This window comes from Pelodiscus sinensis, chromosome 13, assembly GCF_049634645.1.
Source record: "Pelodiscus sinensis isolate JC-2024 chromosome 13, ASM4963464v1, whole genome shotgun sequence".
In the NCBI taxonomy this organism is placed as follows: domain Eukaryota; kingdom Metazoa; phylum Chordata; order Testudines; family Trionychidae; genus Pelodiscus; species Pelodiscus sinensis.
In genome coordinates, this window is record NC_134723.1 from 25,388,126 (window position 1) to 25,410,643 (window position 22,518).

Genomic DNA, 22,518 nt, shown 5'->3' on the forward strand with positions numbered 1-22,518 from the left:
AGTGATAGAGATCCTGATTCAGAAAAGCATCTCTGTCCAGGAAGGCCCTGACACAATGACTTAACTGCTTGCCTGCACAGAGGGTATATTTTGAAATACACCAGGATGAGACAGAACATCACCGATGTCTCAAAGTAGAGGAGAAAGGTAAATACCATGAGTTAGGGTATTCAATGAATAAAATGTGTGCACATGCGCACACAGCCACACAGAGTAGCATTTCCTGGAAATAACAAGGAAGCAATTCAAAGTTTAGAATCACAGAAGAGAAAGTTTAAAAGCAGGGAAGGAGATATCCCTGCTTTCCCTTTGAGTGAGTTCAATAGTTCCTCACACACAAAAAATAGTACCGGAGACCCCATTATTCAGGATATTTAAAACTAGGCTGGACCAAGTTCTAGAAAACATATATTAGGGAACAATGCTGTGCTTCATTTCCCAGGGGATGGATTCACAAGGGCAGGGATGGGGAACATTTTTGGGGTTGGGGGCTGCTGATGCATAGAAAAATCAGGCAGGAGCCACACACAAGTGAGAAGCAAAAAACAAACAAACAAACCAATCCTCACTAATGTAACCCCCCAACTAAGGAGAAGAAAGACACTCCCCACATTTGCCATGCACTGTAGAGCCGGGGGGGGGGGGGGCAGGCTAGTAGATTGTGTGTGCTTCAGCCCCACATCGGGGCAGCGGAGGAGAGGGGGAGAGGAGGGCTAGAGCACTAGTGTAGGGTCCCTAATGCTGGCGAGGGAGCCCCAAATCCCAGGGGCCAGATCCAGGCAAGCCAGAGTCCTCAGGTTCCCCATCCCTGCACTAAGGACCCTGACTGGCCACATTTTTTTAAATATCCGCTAAGTTTACACTCACAAATTAAATGGTTTAGACATCTAACTAGTTCACCGTACCCAAAAACCTGTAGAAATCCACTGCCAATCTTTTGCACCATCAGTGTAGCAGCTGCAGGAGGTGCCAAGCATACATTCATAGGAAATACAATAATTTACTGGCTTTGTCTGGAAGTTAGTCCCAAAGCACTATGTTGTCACATGCTAATCACCTGGCCAAATGTAGTCCTGCTTTCTCTCATTTTCTAGGCACTCTTCCATTGGTCCCTAATGCCTACTTGGTGCAAAAATAACAATGACCGAAAAAAGCTCATTCCCTATTAGCAACACAGATATTTCAGATAGCCAATTAGAATAGATCTCTTTAAAGAGATATAAAACGAGATTTCTGTTTTGAGATGTGCCACAGATGGCAAGCCAGATGAGGATTAATCCATGAATTGCGTTTCTTCAATGATATGGTCTACCTTTCCGGTTCCATCATTTTCCTTTTTTTTTACTTAAAGAAGGGATTTGAGTTCCCCTCCCAGCTATGAGTTTTTCAGTAACAAGCATTGCAAGAATAGTAGTGATGAAGCACAAAAGAAATCTACTATATATTTGAAAGAGTTAGTGTGTCTGTCCGTCTGCGAGTCCGTTTGTTCACAAGCTCCTCCTGATGGTAAGAGCTAGGACTAACAAATTTGCTATGCAGCTTCCTCTTATCTTAACTTAAGGAAGTGAAGGTTTTGGTTGTACTAGGACAATTCCTTGAATTAGGGATGTTAATGGTTAACTAGTGAGGCTTACGGGTTATGGTTAACCAGTGAGGGCTGAAGCAGCCTCCCTCCCACTGCGGGCAGGGGGCTACTCCAGCCCAGAAATGCCTGTGGTGGGCAGGGATGCTGTAGCCCAGCCGGAGCAGTCCTTGTCCATAGTGGAGCTATGGTGCTCCAGCCCTGCTGGAGCAACTCCCATTTGCGGTGGGTCTTGGGTGCTCCAATCCACCTTTTCCCAGTTTAACTGGTTAATCAGTTAAACTTAATGTTTAACTGGTTAGCCAATTAAATGGGATTTCACATTCCTACCTGGAATATGATTTTCTCATAAAATGCAAACGGAGGGGTTTGCTAGCAGGCACAGTTATACTGCAGAATAACCAGAGAGGGGCAGGTGCACCCGTAAGACAGTGGCCAGCTTGGGACGGGAGTCTGGATGTTGCCGGTCACTAGACATGGGTAAGGTTCCTTTGCCAGTGCCTGGCCAGCCCATGCCCAGGTAGCATGGCCCCCAGGAAGCCAACCTGGCCAGCCCATGCCCCGGCCACCCAAGGGAACTGACCTACCTCCTGTACCCACGTCCTCTGCCCTGAGGCCCCCCAACACACACTTTCCCACTCCCTGCTCTGACTCCTGCACCTCCCTCCCCTCTGCCCTGAGCAGGGGTGTGAACAACTACTCGACTATCCAATAAGCAAATGCTTATTGGCAGGGCTCAAAAAACAATGTAATCTACTTGCCTCTGGTGAGTAGATTACACCCTGGAAGAGCTGGTGCAGAGCAACCTGCGCATGCACAGCACGCAGAACACCGTGGCTGGCGAGCGGGGCTTGCCGCCGCTCAGCGAGCCCTGCTTATTGGATAGTTCACAGGCTAGTCGACTAGTCGCTTCCCCCCAACTTGCTGCCTCTATCAGAAAGAGGCAGCAAGGGGGGGGAGGAGGAAGGGGTGCTTCAAAGAGGCAGCGCTGTGTGGAGCCCAGGATCAGCTGGGGACCTCCCCCCCGATACCCCGGGCTCTATGCGGTACTGCTGCTTTGAAATGCCGCAGGGAGCATGGGGCCAATAGGGGACTCAAGCAGTTCCCCGCTGACCCCGAGTTCCCTGCAGCACTTCTGCTTTTGAAGTGTAGCAGCAACCCTGTTCCTACACTTCAAAGGCAGAAGTGCCCTTACCGACTAATCAAATAGTTGATGCAAATTGCATCGACTATTTGATTAGCCAAATATTCAAAATTTGACATCCCTAGCCCTGAGCCCTCCCTCCCATCCCCTGTATCCCCCACTCTGAGCACCTCCTCACCCCCCAATCCTTAGTCCTGCATCCACTAGTCCTTAGGCCCCCTGCCCTGAGCCCCTCCTTAATAACCTGAGCAATACCAGATAAATGTGCTAGTAGCATATAGCAAAATGTTTGACATGAACAACTGTGCTTCGTATCTACCTATGAATCAGTATCTGAGGAAATGCAGGTAATTGCATGCTCATGCCACCTTTGAAAATTTGTTCTCTTAACATTTAAAGACCACTAATCCTAAATAATGCTTTCTAGCAACTTTATTTCTGACAGGATCCTCATTTACAAAGGCAGGGGTGATAGATCATTATTATATCTTGATCTTTTCCCTTTCTCTGGGTAAAGGAAAGATCAGTACGAATAAGTCTCCTAAGATGCACATTTCCAGTTAGATGGCACCCTGACCTCATGCAAATTGCAAGTTGGTGCCTTCGTTATCCTTTATACCGTTGAGCATTTTTTGGAAGACCAGTGACAGCTGATAATTAAAATACCCTAATCTCCTATTGAGGAAGTGAGAAATACATTCCTTTTTCGGTCCCTCCATTAATAAATCTATCAAAAACCACAACAGTGAAAGATTTCAGAATAGGCAGTCACGACATTCCACAAAGTACAAATAAAATGCTAACGATCAGTTATTCCATTTCATATCCAAGTTTCAATGCAAATAAAAAACACACAACACAACTGTATATCAAAAGGAGAAGGTTCAAAATTCTGAAGCCTCTTTATAAAGGTTTTCTCAATTAAGGCAAGGTAATGCCATCCACGTAATCTACGTCACTGTGTTTCTTGTAGAAATGGTTGTTTTCACTCACACATCCATTTTAGCTCTACATACATACACATTAAGATGCTTCATGGCTAATCTCCATTCAACACCAAGGATTTCTAGACCATGTTAAACTGAGGGAAGAGATGGTAAAAAGGATAAAAAAGCATCACTTACCTTTAAATTATTTCACCACCATCCCACTTTCCCTGCTTCGTCTATGATGTGGGCCACCTTTTGGTTACTTTTTCCAGATTTGGTCTTTGAGTAGGTGAAGAGGAGAATGGAAGGGTTTACACTTGAGAAGAAGGAGACTGTAAAACAAAGAGAAGCCATTTGGTGCATAATAGTCCCTTATGTACGTACATACATGGTATCAGATTAAGAACAGTTAATGACAGCAATGCTTCCTACAGTTTTTACGCACACATACAATATCACACAGATCAAGGAGAATGCAGTTGTCAGTTACCTGGAGGGGGAGAGGGAAGAGCAATTTGTTAAAAAAAAAATTAATAAAACTGAGCTTTTAAAATGCCAGCAAAGGAAGCTTCTGCTGCTCTTCAGCAAGATGCCAGCCAGTGCACTGGGCAACTGTGCAGAAGTGGGCGTGCTCTCAGAACTTGCCCTCTCCAGGCTGGTGTAGAGTTGTACTCCTCTAGCTGGAGATGACAGAGCAGGATGAGGTATTTTGATCTTCAGTACCTCATGCTGGACAATTTATTAAGCGTCATGGGTGGCACAAGGAACTCTGTACATATTTTTTTGCTGAACAAAGATAAGTGGCACAATAGGGGCCATACTGAGGGACCAAAAGGAAAATTAAGAGCTGAAGAGACCAAAAACAACAACAAAAAAAGATGACCAGAAAGGAACTGCTGGACACTTAGCTAATGATTGGAAGTCCAGGGCAAGATCAAAACAATCTGTGTCAAAAGGCTTTCAAAAACTCTATTTATTGAGCAAAAGTAGGTATGAAAAACTGCTTAAGGTAAGCCAAAGGCCAGGAAATTCTAGAACTTCTATTTCCTCTTTTTCCCCCAGCAAATGGACAAAAAGTTTCTCCCACCACACTGCATTCAGATGTCAATAGGCATCAAATGCAAGTATTCATCCCAACCTTGTTAACAAAAAGGCAGCATATCATGGAGTGAAATTAACTATGGATAACATTTTGGGCTCCATCAGTACCCCGAAAGATACACTTTATGGCACACCATCTGCTTTAAATGCACAATTTCTTACAAGTAAGTATTTTCCCTGAATACCTACATACATACATACATCTAAACACACAATCAAGCTATAAAAAACCACAACGTAAATGGCTGCTTAACAAATAAATGGGAAGTTTTGGGGAGGTCTTCCACAAAATACATTTTTTTAATGTATGACAGAAGATTGATTTTCACACCTCCACTCTTGTCTCCATGTTTGGCTCTGCACCTGCACTCTTAAAGCAACACACTGACTGGGAGAAGTGTCTTGGGCTATTTCTTTGGCACTGATCTCCAGCAGTCATGATTTATTTTTCTACTGCACAATTTTAGGTTCTTATTATGCAACTGTCTTTTTAGATGATTGAAACAAGCATGGAGAAATCAACCCTTTCAGTGTTATTTGAACATTAAAATTGTCCAACCTTTTGTATCCCATTAAAATCTGAGACAGGCGCAGAGTCATTTCTCCCCCAACCCATAATTATACAAAGCTCCAATGAAAACAAGAAGTTTTACACAAGTCCTTGGCAAGTGCTAAATTAGGCTGTAAAGTACTAGAGGTGGGGATTATCATGATTTGCACTATGCAGCACCACATTTACCGATACCACAAAAAAACATAAATCAGAAATACTGAACAGTAATCACAATAAACACCTAATGGTTACACAGTACATTGCAATAGACCTCAAAGCACTTTTCAAACCTGGGAAGCGTTCCACTCCCTGTTGACAGAATGGGGAAGCTCAAGCACAACTGAAGAACTGAGATTAAGTGCCTCACCCAAGGTCAGGGGCACAGTAGGGAAGAAATCCCAGGCTTCCTGACTTCTCGCCCAGTGCCCTGTGTGCTAGAAAACTCTGTGATGTTACTGCTTTTAGACAGAAGTGTTGTTATGAGCATAAATAATATAAGCTCTTAGCAAATAATTTTGAGAGAGAAAAATGTAAACTTTAATAAAACCCCCTGCCTCCTGATAATTGCTGAAAGAAGTGACAAAGCTGGTGGCATCTTCGTGCACCTACAAAGGGGGAAGCTTGCATGGCTGTAGTCTTCACTATTTTTCCTAGTGAGATCTTTAGCTCCCCTACTACAATACGGAATAGCTCATAGGGAGCAATTAGGTTGAGGGTGTAAAAACCACCTACAAACAGAACTTGCACACCCGCTCAGAATCATTTCCACATTTGCTGTCACTGCACCCGCTCCTGAGCTATTAGATAAAAAAATAGCTAGATCTAAAAAAGTAGGCAATTTGAATTACTTGTGGACAGCAGAAAACTGAAGCTATAATTTCCCACATATTTTTAATGGGTGTAGGTGTTTATATGTGAATACACTTGGAAAACAGACAAATCAGATGCCTGGGAGAGGTCTTCTTAAAAAGCAGCATGCTTAGGCTTTGTCTACACTTAAAAGTTTAAACTGTAGCCACAGCAGCGCTTTAAACGGAAAATATGGCCATGGTACAAGTGTTGAGAGAGAGAGAGAGAGAGAGAGAGAGATCTCCCAGAGCTGTAACCTGGTTCACACTGGTGCTTTATAGTGCTGTAATCATACTGCAGTTAGGACGGAGTGGGGGGGTTTCACACCCCTGAGCCATTGTAGACTTAGCCCAAGTCTTTCTTCTATCCCTAAGAATTTCTGTAGAGGGTTTGTGGCTTTCAGTTTACTCAAAGGAGAAAGGGAATGAATGAGCCAGTGGAGCAGCTGAACTAAGCAGAAATGCTCTCATGGGAACGAAAGAATATATTTTTGGTATTTGCAATTTTAAATGAAAAGTCAGAGCCCAGAGTCCTAAGCAAGGGTTGATTTGTGGGGGGGCAGGGAGGGGGAGAGTTAAGAAAAGCTGTAATGATGACTGGAATTGGTGTGTACAAGGCCAGATGGAAAGATGAATCTGAAACACTTGAACCCAAAGGCACAAATGGCTCTAGTAAAAAGAACATCAGAAGATTAAGTACAATAACTTGAACCCATACACTCAAATAACCACATTCCTGAGGTCTGGGATTACCATCCTCCCCTTAAAGATTCATCTAGCTTTATAATATTAGCTTTAACATCTGGGAATTGATTGTCCCACAGAACTGCAACAAGAGACAGAGTTTTTCACCATGAGGTTGTTAGGCCAGTGAAGGGGGTGAGTGGTCTCAACCCTGTTCCGGGGGACAGGTTTCCAAACAACAACTCACAGTGGAGATGCTAAGAACTGAGTGGGCCATGAAGATGCAAATCTCTGCCTACTCCTAGTAAAAAACAATTGAGTGCACAGGCTGGGCAACTCAACTGGAAGTTCATTGGGGGCATGAACAGTTTATTTGTCCTGTGTCTATACATCACTAGCACAATGGTGTAACTGTCCACAACTAGGGTTCTGATGTGCTATGAAAATACAACTAACTAAACAAACAACATGGGGGCAGGGCTGGCCTTACCATGAGGCGAACTGAGGCGGCCGCCTCAGGTGCCAGACCGGGGAGTGGGGAGGGGGGCACCACTAGGACCCAGAGTGTAGAAAATTGTGTCTGCTGCTGGTGCAGCGAGGGAACATGGGGGCATTATTTAAGCTCCCCACCTCAGGTGCCAAAATGTTGTGGGCCGGCCCTGCATGGGGGGGATTTGAACTGTTGCTGTTAGTTCAAACCTAGTTTGCAGCTGAATAAAGAATTTCAAGTCTCCTGCCAGTCCAGTACCTTACACTAGTACTAACTTAGTTGTGAAAATGTCGATGCTGTGGTTCTCAAAAGAGTCTAAAGGAGTAATAGATGCCCAAATCCCACTGGATTTCAATGGGCCTGTGCACATCCATTTTTCTAAGATGTATCTACATGGCACCGGAGGTGTGATTGTAGCACCTGTAGATACTAGTTTTAGCTAGTGTGGGTACCAAGAGCAATAGGCTTCCTACCAGGCTGTACAAGCCTGGCAAGGACACCTGATGCTCATTGAGGATGTGTCTTCACTTATCCTGAGATCGATGTTCCAGAGGTAAACCTCCCAGGGTTTGATTTAGTGGGTCTAATAAGGACTCGCTAAATTGACCACTGTTGGCCAATTGACTCTGGTACTTCACCGCGTCACAAGGAGCCTGGGAAGTCAATGGGAGAGTTTCTCCCATCGATCTCCTGCAGCGGGGATGCTGCAGAAATTCGACTTAAGGTACATAGCCTCCAGATACACTGTTCTCATAGTGGAGTTGCGTATTTTAGGTTGACTTTCTCTGGTAGCATAGACCTGGCCTGAGGAAGCTATCCCATTCTGAATCCTGTATTGTCACACCTCTATGGCTTTTTGCTACATTAAAACTGGCTTGGGTATGCCCACACATGCTGTGCACACACACCCCGACTGCACTACGGCCATATCCTAAGGCTCCTTCAAAAGTTGCAAGCCTCAAATCTCAAGCTGAAGTTTAGTTTCCAGTGCACATCAAACCTACATTTGAAAGAGAACTCCTCAACTGGATTATACCAGCCATAAGCAAGAAAACATCCATTACAAACAGGCACTTTGGCTGTTGTTTTTTTTTTAAATGACCTTTCCTGCAATCCAACAGGTAAGCCCTATTATGAAAGTGCTGTTTTATCGCAGTCAACGCTCTACCAAGAGAAAATACAAATAAAGTCTTCCAAAGGAAATTGAGGTAGGTTATTTTTATTGTTGCTACCTTTGTTATTTGAGTAGAATAGCAGGTGCTGGTGGCATTTTTAGCAGGCTGATAGGGCCAGCTTCACAGGTTTGGCACGTACACTCCAATTTGAAAATAAATCTTCCAGTGTCTGTTTCTGTGCCATCACTCCTCCATGCAAAAATCTGTCTGCCCGGAAGAGTTTCCCAGAGATCTGTTGTACCTTCCCTGGTCAGAAGCACATTATATTTTCAGAGACTGACTTTTAGACAGATGGGCAACAGGTTCAATATAGGTAGAGGATGGATATGACAGGTACAAAGACACAAGGAATGCGGTGGCATGTGTACCATCATATTTTTGACACCAAGGTATGCCAAAAACATGGAACACGCTATTCTGTACACACAACTTCCCATCAAGATATCCACAGCTTTCTAATAGTATAACTTCAGCTGACCTTGAATTCCCATGGGCTTGGTAAGATCCCAGGAAGAAAGGTGCTTTGCAATTTTATTCCGCCCCGGAAATTCAGTGAGATTAAAGTTAGTCTTGTGAAGGTTCTCCAGTTATATTTCAGCTTAGGCACGACGTTCAAATTAATCAGGAGGAGCAGGGTGAAGGGAAGAGGGGGGGGGAACAGCAAAGAAAACCTTGAGTGTTCTGAGCAAGTTCAAAGATGCTGCCTGGGAATTTGATTCCCTTAACTCAGAGGTTCCATGTCTGCTTAGCCTTGACTGATACCAAGAGACCTCACCTAATTTTACACTGCAACACGGTTCAGCACATCAGTATAGATAAGCAGGAGGAGCTGGGGCAGGTTTCTTGGCCAACATTTTAAGTTGTACATCTTTCTTCCTCCCTCCTCCCCCCCCAGTCTTCTGCTCCCCACCCCCGAGGTACAGGGACTTGTTCTGGTGCTCAGCCATGGTGATCTCTGGCAGGATTCCAGCACTGCACAGATGGCCATGATTTGGTTACCCTGTGCTAAATCCAATCTGCACAGGCTATGCACATACCCAGTTCCAAAGCAAAATGAACATTTGCTCTACAACAAAGACACACAGTAAGTGGCCCTTAACCAATTTTAACTGTTGCTATAGACAGATAAGACCATGGTAGCACATATCACACTCTGTTGTTAGTGCAAGCTTCGCACTGGTAAACATATGAGTGGCAATGCAGACAGATCTATATTTTGTATTTCAGTATAAATTATAGAGCAGCATAATAGAACTGAAGAGGCAGCTTTGCTCTTCCCTGCATCAGTTCTTTCACATTTTGAAGCCCATTAAATTTCTTCTCATTTAGTTGCTTTATTTTAGGTTGGGTTTTTTTTCTGCATAAAATTGTTTCACATTCAAGAAGCAATGAAGCTGAATAAATAATCACAAACTTCCATGCAAAGCCTCCATGAGCTACTATGTAAAGCAGAGGGGTATCAACAGATAGAGATGACTCCAGAACAACCTGAGGTTTAGTATTCTGTGTCAGCTTGACACACAGGGGAAATAACCCTTTAATCCAGTGCAGTGTATTTCATTTGCTGTAGTGTTATCCAGTTCGAAGATGTTATGAAAGAAATCCCCAGAGAGATTTAAGACTTCAAAAACATCCTGAGTTTGAACTTAATTCCACTATTCCAAAAGGCTGTGGCAATGGAAGATGACCTTTTATGTACCTCACATGCCAAGAGCTTTTCTGTCTCATAATGTCATGCCAAATTAGAATGGTTTCCTCTTGGGCTTTTTTTTTTTTTTTTTTTTTTTTTTTAATTAAAAGCATCTGTCACTACTAATGACACAGCATAAAAAAAATCAATAGCAAACAGAGGTTAGAAATGATGACGTCAGGAGAGATTGTAGATGAAGAGAACTGGTAATCATGCATACAGCGTCTCACTTTTGACATTACCAGGTCAAATCCAAATCCATGGCAGGTCATTAACAAATGAATATTGTTACCAAAACTGACTGGAACATGGAGACTGAGCTACCATCTCAGATTTAGGGGTGATCCTTCCAAGAGTTTAGGTATAGTGTAGGAAAAGCTGATGCTATCACAGAATGTGCTGTACCGTACCTATTCAGCTCAAGGGCTGTTAATTCAGCTACTTTCTTCAATAGTTAAGACAACTCCATGACACACATTGTAGCAAAAGTTTGGGCAGGTAGATTAGACAGTGCCTCTTGTCATCTTAGTTACTGTAGTGCAGGGAAAAATAAATTAGATTTCATAAAGCTCCAGTCCAGTGCTTGTCTTGAATATATAATTAATTTGATTTTAAAATGATAGTGATTGTATAGTAATAAAATAGAAATTCACAATTAAAACATCACTGGAGGTGACAGAATTAGATGACAAGTGAATACTTGCTGAATGGTGCTTAATCAACAGTAAATATCAGTTGCTCTGGAAAGTATTATTTAATAGTAGCCATCTTGTTAAAACTAGCTTTTGGGAAGTGTTTTTTTAATATAAAAATGTATTCACTAATTTTATTGTTTTGAGCTTAGTTTGGATTCAAAGGACCGTATCATGGAAAAAATGGTGACTAACCTTTCATAAATGTTGCTCTTTGAGATGTGTTGCTCATGTCCATTCCATTTCTGTTTTAATAAAATGTAAATTTTTAAAAAATATTACTCCTATACAAAATATTCTAGCCTCTTTGCAAAATTCTTCGATAATATGAAATTATTTTGCCCATTAAAAGTTGTATAAATAGCTTTATTGTATCATTAATACTCAAAAATGTTCAGTCAGCACTGCTAAAAAATATAAACTAAATATGTCAGGGACACATCACTTTCTATTCTTACTATTTTTTAAATGCCTTATTTCACAGTAGATAAGTGAAAAAATTTTACCACCTGACTCAGTGAGAGGCTCATTTACTCATGCAAATTTGAAACCAAGTGTCATAATACAATGAAATTATAAAAACATATCAAAAAGAAGTTAGCAAGTCACTAAATTTAGCTCCTAATGGAGTTCAATCTGCCTTACACTGCTTTATGTTAATGTGAATAGCTACAGCGCTCTGTAAACATCAGAGAGCTGTTTAGAAATCATTATATGTGAATTGTATTTTGGAAAGAAGGCTTTCAGGTTTACAGAATCCTACATCTTGATTTAAGTGAGAGCTGAATTTTGATCCTAGCAGAGATTAGAAATATGCTTAGTAAAAATAAATTAAAATGTATTGTAATTATCTCACTACACGTGCTCAGTTGTGCATATTCCATTATCCAGACATGATTTTAGTTAACCTCTTTGCAATTGCTGATGCCAGTATAGAACCTGGAATTATTACAGGCTAGATATTTTGCATTAGCAGGGCTCTTGTAATTCAGTACAAAATATCACGGCCTGATCTTCTGAAGTACTGAGCACCTCACGCCTGTTGCCAAATGCCCTCAACTCCCCCAGAAGTCAATGAGCGTTAAAGACACTCAGTTACATGCTCCAATCCTAACTATGACCACTAATGTCAGATCAAAAAATTGTACTTCCTGAATGAATTACAATAATCCTCACTTTATAGCTAGGGATCTAGACCATGCCTTAATGTTCTTCTCCACTTCCTCAGGCTTTTCATATACAGGTTGTACCTCTCTTCACTTGGACTCTCTGGTCTGGCAACATCTATGGTCCAGCAGGACCAGGGATGTTCCTAGACCACAGAATCCAGATACAAGGAGGCCGGGCCATGGGGCAGGAGTGCAGAGCAGGGACTGGCAACTTCCTGGGAGCCCCATATGTGTGTGTGTGTGGGGGGGGGGAACCCAGAGAGCTGGGCGGTGCAGCGGAGAGCTCCGTTCCCTGTGGCTGGAGGTAGCAGGGGTCGGCAGCGGCAGCAGAAACCCAGCGCTGGCTGCGGAGCTCAGTATTCAGTTGTGGCACTCCGGCCATGGAGCTCAGAGTCCAGCAGTGGCAGCTAGGGAGCTCTAGCCTGGGGAGCAACAGCTGGGCAGGCAACCTTGGTGCCGGGCTGGAGCCTTAGCAGGGGACAGGAGTTCAGCACAGGCCATGTTGGGATGGACCTCTCCTGGTCCGGCAAATCCCCTCGTTCAGGACTAGTCAGATCCCCAGGATGCTGGATGAGGGAGGTCCAACCTGTACTACCATTTTTGTCAGGAAAAATTTTTATCAGTTGGGGTGTGGAAAAAACTCACATGCTGACTGACATAAGTTTCACCTGCAAAAGTGCTGGTGTGGATGGCACTACAGCGCCTGGAAAGTTTCTCCTGCCAACAGAGCTAAAGCCGCCCATTGGGGGTGGTTTAAAATACTGGCAGAAAAGCTCTCTCCCTGCCAGCTAAAAATGGTTACATGGAAGATCTTATAGCTGTACTTCTGCAGCAGTAGCACTGTGGACAGTATTACTGGGCTCCTGGCCAAGGTGGAGTGGGGAAGACAGCGCTGTGCTCCCAGAAGTGGCAGGGCCTTGGGTGGAAGAGGCCGGACTGGGACAACCAGCCCTCAGTGCCCCCTAGAATGCACTGTGCAGGGCTCTGGTGGTGATTTAAAGGGCCCATGGCGCAGGCAGGAGACCTGGGCTCTTTTGAATCACCAGACCCCAGGGCAACTGTGACCTCTTCCCCCTCCTCTCCATGTTGGCAAGTGTGGCTGTGGTGCTGTAAGATCTGTAATGTAAGAATCCTACACCAACACTGGCACTCTCTTCGTGGGAAAAAAAGCAGCCCTAGGACTGGATTAAGAGCAACAGAGATAAAGTATCAGAGAAGACCGAAATTGAAATGGCTATGTAACATTCAATTAATATCCATCTCTGATAAAGCATCAATTTTATGCTAGGAACTTAATGAACGATAAAGGCAAATCTCTTTCCTAGGGACTTTACCTGTAATTTAAGTAGACAGTGTACAGGAGTTTATGATTTAAGTATCCCCCTGTCGGAGACCTAGGTTTGGTTCCTGGCCTCTAAGACTCCAAAGTAATAAGAGTCCTGGAAGTTCTGCAGACACAGCTTGACCTGACCACATATGATTTGTAAAGAGAAGCCTTGAATAAGTGTGGAGACCTACTGTCTTTATGTGTAGTCCTCCTTTGCCTGAAAGATGATGCATTGAGTCTTGGCCATATGGGTGTCATCTGAAGGGGAAAAATGAGGATCCTAAATGCTCCTCCCTACCTCCTTGAGAAAGATGAAAATCACGCAGAGTGGGGAGGAGAGGAAAGAGTCCATTAAAGTGTACTGAATGTACTGAAAATGTACTGAATTCCAGGAAAGACTGCATATTCATCAGGTAAGTCAGTTGATCTTCCTGAACTTTTATCAACCCACAGATAAAACCAGAGACATCAATAAAAAACATAACCTGTGATTTCTTCAGAGTGCTGTAAATATATGCATCTTTATGAATATACTAGCAGATTTACCTAGCATTGCTCAGATCCTTAACTCAAAGGGGTTTTGAGTGTCTTCATTTAAATCATTGTTTTGGGGTTGGGTTAGGAGTGAGAGGTTCAGTTCACAGGCTACAGCACCATCCCTCTCTCAGCACAGAAGCTTGGGTCCAAGTGAGAAGCACCTGTCCATGGCCACTGTAGCTGCAGTGGGCACAGCTGGGGGAAGGGTGCATGTCCCTTGGCTGGGGACAGACAGACTGACACAGACAGAGAGACACACAAACTCACTCCCTGAAATATATAGTAGATAGCTATCCCTTTGTCTCCACCTGCCCCCTGCTGGCCCAATGGGGTTATAGCTGTCCCGGTCTCCATCTCTCACGCCCCTTGCTGCCTCTCTGAGGTTATTCTACAGTGTAAATGTCACTTCTACCAGACTCCTCCCTTTCCATTTTTATGAAAGAACAATCAGATTCTGGGCACATTCCAATGTCCTGGCACAACAAACCCTTTACCTTGCTTTAAGTTAAGATAAGAGGAAGCCACATACCAAATTTGGAAATCCTAGCTTTTAGTTTAGGAGGCGTTCTTGAACAAATGGTCTCACAGATGGACGGACGGACACTCAAACAGATAAGATGCACACACTCTCTAAAATATTTAGTAGGTAATATACCTGTATGTATGTGCTGTACTATAACAATAATAGCATCCCTTGCTTCTAATAGGTATGGCATGTACAAGGATGTGGGGAATAAGAGGGATAGGGGGAGATATTCTATACAAATGTATTTTTTAAAATATATTTCACATACTATTTGGAGTGTGACATTGCACTACATTCCATGCTACTGTTCTGAATTTTATTTTTATCCTGAGTTAGATTTGAATCAGGGTTTGCAAAAGACAAAACAACACACTGTAATCATCCAGTGTGCCAATTAAGCTAAAACATACCATGGAAATTAAAATTAAATGCCAAAGCTATGAAAAGAAACAGACAGTTTCCTCAGGAAAAAAATTAAAGAGAACAAGTACTTGACAGTCCAAAAATGTATCCAAAGCAGTTATATAACTTACTATCATCCCTCACATCTGCATACTGTGTATCTTCATCAAATTCTGTATGTTTGTGCACATTTATAATCAAGAATTATTGAAGTTGATTCCATAAATTTCATTTAGTTGTTCGCTGCTGCTATTTGTTTCCAAGGCAACAAATGCACTTTGCCCAAGCTGCACAGTAAATCAGGATTGTTCTGAATTTGGGGGTCCTTGCCCCTTGTGCTGTGGAATGGATGCACTTCTACTAGCAAAGAACGTGCCAGCACTTAGGCTGCAATAATTAGCCATAGATTTGGTTGTATTTTTTTAATGAAGCTATGCTATGAAAGAAAAATGAAAAAGCAAATACACAGACCGTGGGCTGCCATGTATGGACAGCTACTCTTTGCTGACAGGAAAGAGACTCATGCAAAGCTTCCATCATACCTAATTTTCACCTACGGTTGCTAGCGGTTGAGAAATCTATTTTCAAATTCAGAAGTCAAGGCCAGGTTTGTCGTTTTTGCCCTTTCTATCACAGAGGATGAAAAAAAAGGATAAAATAAAACAGAAAACCAATGAAAAAACACTTGAAATAGCGAATGTTACATACAGCGTAGCATTTACCTCATTATTTTTATTTGCTGTAATGTCCATTCCTCACTTCTTTCTTTCTTTCTTTCTTTCTTTCTTTCTTTCTTTCTTACCTTCATTTCTTGTGGTTGGCTAATTAAGCACCCTTAGTGCATGGTGCCCAGGATTTTCAACTCTCATTAAAGTCAAACAAGCACTCAGCACTTTGCAGGATTTGCATCTTCAGACCACAAGATTTTGGAAACAGGATTTTTTATTTCTTAAAAACACCATTCAAACAGATTGTGCTTATTACAGAATGGTTGTCTTCTGTTGACATACTCTATTAACAGGTGTTGGAACCCTACACTGAAATGCTAATTTAGGCCCTGCTTACACAGAACTCTGCACCAAATCCTTACTAATTTGCTATAGTAGGCACAGCTCCCTAATTCCTCTCTGGCTATATAGATGGGAGTGGCTCTCTGGGCAGAGGGATTAAGCATCTGGGAGTAAGCACAGAGGCTCTCCTGGGAAATTTAAGAACAGGTTTGTTTAGGACAGAAACTGAACTTTATTTTGGTTAAAAATATTAATTTATTAACCAAAATTTAATAAATTAAATTTAATAAATATTTCAACTGGACATATAAAATAACTCTCAAGAAGATGGGCAAGTTTGGGCACTCATTCAAACTAGTGTTGTACAATGATACAGAGTAGCACAAAGACTGTGCCCATTCACAATGTGATATAAATATTAAAAATATAAATTGTAATACACATACATCTCTTATTTACAACAAAATTATGGATGGCACATCCTGTTCTGGATACCATAGGTAAAACACAATTTAAATACATGGCTGCAGAGAAAAGAAAAGCTCAGAATTTCATAAAGACATGTGGGACCACATAAATCCAGAAACCAAACACTGGGACTAAATGGAGTTAAAGCATGTTTCATATTCCTGAAGCTCCTCAGGAGAAAAGCTTGAATAAAAAGCCATTAGCTCATCATTTTTGAGAACTAAAACAGCCTTGTACCAATGATTACATATCAACAATATTGGACTTTTTCAGAGAAGCAAAACAATTAATTTTTTTGGCCACCTTGTAAGAGGTAACATCTCCATGAGTGCAAAAATTGTGTGTGAGGGTACGTCTACACTTGTTCTCTAGTTCGAACTAGAGATGCAAATGTAAGAGACCAAAATTGCTAATGAACCCGGGATTTAAGTATCCCGCACTTCATTAGCATGATCTCGCTGGTGCATTCCTCCGCTCAACAGCTGATTCGAAAGTGAAAGTGTGCACCGGGACAAAAAATGAGGAGTAATGTTAGTTTGAACCAAGGGGTTTGGTTCGAACTAATGCGTCCTGGCGCGCACTTTCACTTTCGAAACAGCTGTTGAGCGGAGTAATGCGCCAGCAAGATCATGCTAATGTAGCGCGGGATATTTAAATCCCCGCTTCATTAGCAATTTCGGCCTACATTTGCATCCCTAGTTCGAACTAGGGAACAAGTGTAGACATACCTTAAGAGAAAGCAGGGACACACCCTCACCTTGCAAAGGTATTGATGTTGTTTGGTATAGTCTGCTACTAAAACTTAAAAGTCAGAATACACTTTAGAGAACATAGGACTCTCAAGTTACTCTGGTATAAATGATGATCAGAATCTCTGGAGCAACTTCAGATTTACTTTGATGGAAATGAGATCAGGATCTGTTACACTGTGTTTAATCACTTGCAAAAACTCTTTGCTTCCTACTATACTCCCTCTACCATGGATATCATTCCCAAAATGATTAACAGAGACAATATTCCTGATGACAATAGCCACTTATTATTTTCAAATGCTGACAGGTCTTAAGCTTTCTGCTTTGATTATAAGTGTGATTCTACATTTAAATGATAGCCACAAAGCAGTTACCATCCCAGTCTGGCTCAATGATCCATTAACTCAAGCATGCTGCCTCTAGCCATGTGGCTGTGCCTTCTGAAGAAAATAATATAATCCCCATACAGCTCCTGGCTGTGACGTAGTGGGGGGGAGGGGGTTGTCCACTTTTGTAATCCTGTGCTCACTCTGTTGTTACATTCACAGTTTGCTGTACAGTATTGTGATGTGCGTGATTTCTACTGTCCTTGGCTGCTCTGCAGTGACATTGTGTGTACACACGCCTCAGTTTTCCCAGGGCACTGCAGCACTATCTGCATGAGGAGGGGGAGGCTGGGTGTGACTCACTGTGTAAGTGTGTTCAGTCTCTCATGTCCTGAGTACCAGGTGACAGCAGATAACACCTTGGGCCTGGAAACTGGACAAACGATAGGCGGGGCTGACACCAGGCTGGGGAGTAGGGCCTGGGGGATGAGTCCGTCTTGGCTGGGCTATAATAAGAGAAGGGGCTTAGGGCAGGAAACGGGGGAGAAGGTCCCAGGACCCCTTCTCCCTGAGAAGGATTATGCTGCCTGCTCTTGGTCCCTGTGTTAGCATCGATCCTATACTTAGGGTTGCCAGATGGTTTCAATAAAAATACAGGACATACTTGACACTACATCACAATTTACATTACATCTTATTTAGAAAATACCGGACATTTATATTTTTTCATTTATATTTTCTCAATTTGTTTCCCGAACAGAAAGCTCAAATACTGGACTGTCTGTTTCAAAACCGGACACCTGGCAACCCTACCAATGCTACGCTGTGTCCCTGTCAACAAATAAGCCATCTGTTTTACTTACTGGCTGAGAGTCACATCCGTCTGCGATTGGGGGTGCGGGGACTCCCCAACATGCCGTGACACTGGCCAACTGCACAATGGGGGCAACTGTGAGTACACTTCCTTTCTGATGTCTGCAGCAATCAGCTACTGACCTGAAGCATGTGAATTGATTGTTCTTATTAACAGTGTTATTATTGCCCATAAAATTATCCAGCCCCTTATTAAATCCACTGAGATCATCTATTACATACTTCTAACATTGGATTCTAGCCTGTCACATGTCATGTTATTGATTATACAGCAGCGATAAGGCTAGAATATGATCAATAGAAATGGAAACAATATCATTTCAATCTAAGTAGCAGGAAAAAAATAACCCTTGCGTTGTCATATTATCTCAAGAATAGAACTCACTTCTAGAAGAGGATACAGAATCAAAATAACTAGAAATCTTCAACTTGCACTAGAACACATCTGAGCCAGAAATTATCATTATTAAATATATTTATTAGGTAGGGCCTAAGGACCAACCAGAAGTGGGACCCCATTGTGCTAGGCATACAAAAAGTGTGTTACATGGTCCTTACCACATAAATTCAACTACTGCAAAACAAACAAAAAATAATACAGGCATGTACTGAATAGCGTGGATTGCCTATGAACCTGAAACAGTTCCAACAGCATCACTGTTAATAGATGAAATGTAAATGGGAATTACCTTGTGTTAACAGCCCCTAAGAATAACCAATCACATCTAATAGTAATACATGAAATCCATTCTATAAAAAGTCATCTTTTGGAACCTGAAACAAAAATATCTTTGCACTCCTAATCAGATACCAAAGTGACAAACTGTATTAAATATTCAAATTAAAGGAGCTCTTCAGCTTTTCAGTTGTACAGTCTAACCCCTTTATTCTTGACTGCATTTGCTGAGCATGAAAAATAGTATGTACTAGTAGCACATTCTTCATTTCATACTCCAATAAATGAAAAGCAGCTCAGATGATCCACTCCATGTGCAAGACAAATCATCCTCTTTCAGGAGCAGCATTAGAAATGCATGCTCCAGCACTTGGACAAGACTCATACAATATTTTTATATTCAGTGATTTTAGCTGCTCAGGAAATGTTCTCTCTGGCCATTACTACAAAAGCCAGAGTTCTCTTTGAGCAGCTTATTAATAACCATAGGTAACAGTTGTGCACGGAGAGGGAGGGAACATCTATTTTTATCAGCCTTTGCAAATGCTACATTCCCTTTTCACTATCTTTCCCCTGCACTTTCAAAATTGGCTTCCCCCCACTCCCTTCTTAGTCCATGCATCTGGGGGAGGGAAAGGAGTTCTTGCAAGCTCCTACACACTCTGCAAAGAAAGTCAGAAAAGTAAATTTCTCTTGCCAGCTGTTTACAATAGATTATTAAGGTTGAAGGACCCAAAGTTAAACCTATGTGCCAAATTCTTTTTGGGTTGCACATATGGTCCCTCGTTGTCTGCAATGAACTGGAATGACAGCTATATGTTAATATGCCATCCTGAAGGTAAAAACGACATGTTCTAGTTATATAGATGCTGCATCCTCTCCTAGAAAAACTCTTTGTAGATGTGCAGATAACTAGAAATCTTCAACTTGCACTACTCTTGAGCCAAATCTGTCATCTACACCGATGCATACACACTTGCAAAAATAAATACTAGCTTTCCTCTCAAACAGAGATCACAAACTGCCAGCTCCCTGAGCTGAGTGAAAAAAAATCTACGAAGCAGCCATGCATGTGCATGCTACACAAGCACCTGTGTATCATACTCCCCCACTGCCCTCCTGCTGGGTCCATTCTTAGGAAGCAGCAGAGATTTGAAACGCTCTCCAAAGGCTCTGTCAGCGAAAGCTGTGAGACCTACCTGGGCTGTAGAGATTACTTCCTATTAACAACAGGTACTTTACCCTCAAAAACAATAACATAATGGCAATTTCAGCTTTACAAGGCCACCTTACCAGCCCTCTGCTCAAGTATTGTTGTCATCAACTCTGCCTCGCTCCAACTACACTAGTTTGGAATTTCCCCCACACTACAAAATGGCTACCAGAGAAAGGGAGGACAGATCTGTTTCAGCTGGAAGATTTCCCCTCCCAACTCAAATGTTTTTCCCAGCAATCAGTCTGACCAGGAGGATTTCCCCCCAATTCCCTCCCAAAATCAGACAACCAAATGCTGAGTCAAGAGGAGGGAAGACAAAGAGGCAGAAAACAAAGCTCAGGGGCTCTTCTGCTGCAGTGACTTTCCTAGAAGACAGGGTTGGAGATAAAAAACAAAACAAACAAACAGACTCAGCACTGAGTGTTAAGTATCAGAGGGGTACCTCACTGAGGTACAACCGCATATGCTCCAGCCCCTCAGACAGAGACCTACACCTACAAGATCTTCAACAAGCATTCTGGAAACTACGATACCCACACGAAGAAGTGAAGAGACAGATTAACAGAGCCAGATGTGTACCCAGAAACCTCCTGCTACAGGACAAGCTCAAGAAAGAAACCAACAGAACACCACTGGCCATCACTTACAGTCCTCAGCTAAAACCTCTCCTACGCATCATCGGTGATCTACAATCCATCCTGGACAATGATCTCTCACTTTCACAGGCCTTGGGAGGCAGGCCAGTCCTCGCCCACAGACAACCTGCCAACCTAAAGTATATTCTCACCAGCAACTATCCACCGCACCACAGTAACTTTAACTCAGGAACCAATCCATGCAACAAACCTCGGTGCCAACTCTGCCCACATATCTACACCAGCAATACCATCACAGGACCTAACCAGATCAGCCACACCATCACTGATTCATTCTCCTGCACATCTACCAATGTAATATACGCCATCATGTGCCAACAATGCCCCTCCGCTATATACACATCGGCCAAACTGGACAGTACCTACGTAAAAGAATAAATGGACACAAATCAAATATTAGGATTGGCAATATACAAAAACCTGTAGAACACTTCAATCTCCTTGGACACACAATTGCAGATCTAAAGGTAGCCATCCTGCAGCAAAAAAACTTCAAGACCAGACTTCAAAGAGAAACCGCTGAGCTACAGTTCATCTTCAGGTTTGACACCATCAACTCAGGATTAAACAAAGACTGTGAATGGCTAGCTAACTACAAAAGCAGCTTCTCCTCTCTTGGAATTCACACCTCCAGATTAGCTACTATAAGTGGGCCTCATCCTCCCTGATTGGATTCACCTCGTTATCTCTAGCCTGATTCTGGCCTGCATATTTATACCTGCCTCTGGATATTTCCACTATATGCATCTGACAAAGTGGGTCTTTGCCCACGAAAGCTTATGCTCCAATACTTCTGTTGGTCTATAAGGTGCCACAGGACTCCTCGCCACTTTCACTGAGTGTTGGCACAGCTGGCTTTCATAGTCCCACAACCTATGAGCAACTCTCTGCTGCACACACGTGGCTTCTCTGACTTCATTATTTATTATTTTGGGGGGTGTTTTTGTTTTTTGTGCGCTTAGGCCAAACTCTCTACTGTGCAAGACAGCCATCAGAGAGCCAACACACACAACATCTCAGAGTCAATGCACCTTAGAAGAACATGTACAACTAAGGCTGCTTGAAAAAAAGGCACTGTGCAGCAATCACTGCAGCATATGGAAGTGGAATCTCCATTAGCTCCATGGGGTGGCATATATCCGAATCATGCCAGAGTGAAACGACAGGCTGCAATGCCAGTGCAGCAGCTGGAGCTCATTTCAGAACAGGGCTTTTTTTTAGATAACACCCTAGAAATCAAGCGAACTTGAAATATATGTATTTTCGTTCTCTTTGTACACACCCTAGCCCAAGGGGGTCCTGGTGTGGGCCTGAGGATCCAAGGTGCTGCAGAGATGCAAACAACACTAATAATTATTATTTTAAGAGTAAGGAAAATTTCAGGCTTATTAACTACAGTTGGGTCCCTTTATGGTAGGATATTCATAGCTTGTATGTAAATATCGTCTAGTGCTGATCTTACTAAAATTAACTTGCAGTGTCCACCACATACACAAAATAAGGCATTCCAAAGAATGCAGGAATATATACAAGGCAAAATGTTTTTCTTATTTAAAATTTGTAATACCCTTTATCCACTCTCCACAGAGATTATATAAGTGTGTAAAGGCTAATAGCACAATAAGAAACTGGTGAATATATGGGCACTTGTGAACGGATTTCCATGGCACACAATTATTTTAGTAAGCCCAT

General features: G+C 42.4%; 1 protein-coding gene across 17 annotated transcripts in view; it reads right to left on the reverse strand.

Annotated features, from left to right (window-relative positions):
• The window catches only part of NEXMIF (neurite extension and migration factor), a 292,741-nt gene that overhangs the window by 88,704 nt on the left and 181,519 nt on the right, over positions 1-22,518 (reverse strand). For 16 of the 17 annotated variants that reach the window (XM_075940888.1, XM_075940887.1, XM_075940883.1 and 13 more), the window contains one exon: positions 3,851-3,987. The gene's annotated coding sequence lies outside the window, so the exon portion shown is untranslated. Of the gene's footprint in view, positions 1-3,850; positions 3,988-11,083; positions 11,141-22,518 lie in introns of those variants that run through there. The other variant, XM_006136185.4, reaches the window with a different exon arrangement.